The sequence below is a fragment of the Syngnathoides biaculeatus genome, chromosome 4 (genome assembly GCF_019802595.1).
Source record: "Syngnathoides biaculeatus isolate LvHL_M chromosome 4, ASM1980259v1, whole genome shotgun sequence".
NCBI lineage: Eukaryota > Metazoa > Chordata > Actinopteri > Syngnathiformes > Syngnathidae > Syngnathoides > Syngnathoides biaculeatus.
The window spans coordinates 2,884,266-2,885,305 of record NC_084643.1 but is presented as its reverse complement, the minus strand read 5'-3'; the positions used below and the strand labels follow the sequence as shown (position 1 = coordinate 2,885,305).

General features: G+C 47.6%; 1 pseudogene; it reads right to left on the bottom strand.

The window, feature by feature from the left end:
* Positions 1 to 702: 702 nt before the first annotated feature.
* On the bottom strand, positions 703 to 821 carry LOC133500101 (5S ribosomal RNA; annotated as a pseudogene).
* Between the last annotated feature and the right edge of the window lie 219 nt (positions 822 to 1,040).

Below are 1,040 nucleotides of genomic sequence, written 5' to 3'. Positions count from 1 at the left end.
CTTTAGACACATTAGAGCTTGTTAAAACCCACTAAAAAAAAAAAAAAAGTGTTCCTTGGGAACTGTTCTCACTCTCTCTCAAGGCATTTAAAATGGGACGTCCGATTGTCCGCGAGTGTTGGCATCACCACAGCCGAGTTCAATCCGGTCCAATCAAAGCAGCTGCTTTCATCCCCTTTAAAAGCAGCGCAAATTATCTCGCGTGGACACGACTCCGCCCCATGCGGAAGAGGTCTCAGTGAGTTGTGTGTGTCGAGCACTGAAAGTGAGAGGCATATCCTTATTAAATACAGAACAAGAATTGAAATAAAAATTGCAGACAACTTGGGTGTGTCCGCACGTCTTATTAATTTATATACCCTGCAGTAATCATTTTCCACCCCCACGAGTGCTGAACCCTGCACCCACAACTATGTGTCAACCAACATGTGGGATGATTTTAGAAAAATACAGTAACAATGACATTAATGCATCCAATTAACTGTTTTCACGGGGTTCGATGTCCGCTGTTCTCACGTTTTGGAGGGAACTTCGTCACTTCAGAATAGATTCCAGTGCCCTGATGTTCTTCTTTTCCTTTCAGCTTGTCCCGTTAGGGGTCGCCACAGCGTGTCATCTCAGATGAACGCACATTTGTTTGGCACAGTTTTACGCTGGATCCCCTTCCTGACGCAACCACTCTGCATTTTAGGCGGGGAGAGAAGCTTACAGCACCTGGTATTCCCAGGCGGTCTCCCATCCAAGTACTCACCAGGGCCAAACCCGCTTCGCTTCTTATATCTGACGAGATCAGGCGTTCTCAGGGTAGCATGGCCGCAAGCCCATTCCTGTGCCCTGATCAAATCCAACAAAATCGCATTAGACTAGCTGCACCGAAAGATCGACGTGAGCCAAGCAGGTGTAAGTTTAGACCGATGTTAAGTCTCCAAATTGCCACAAGCCCTCATTGCGTCAGTACGGCCATCTTGGCACAACCCAGGCCGCCAAATCGACAAACGGGCCAGCGAACATCACACTTCCACCAAAATTTGCATTGCGGC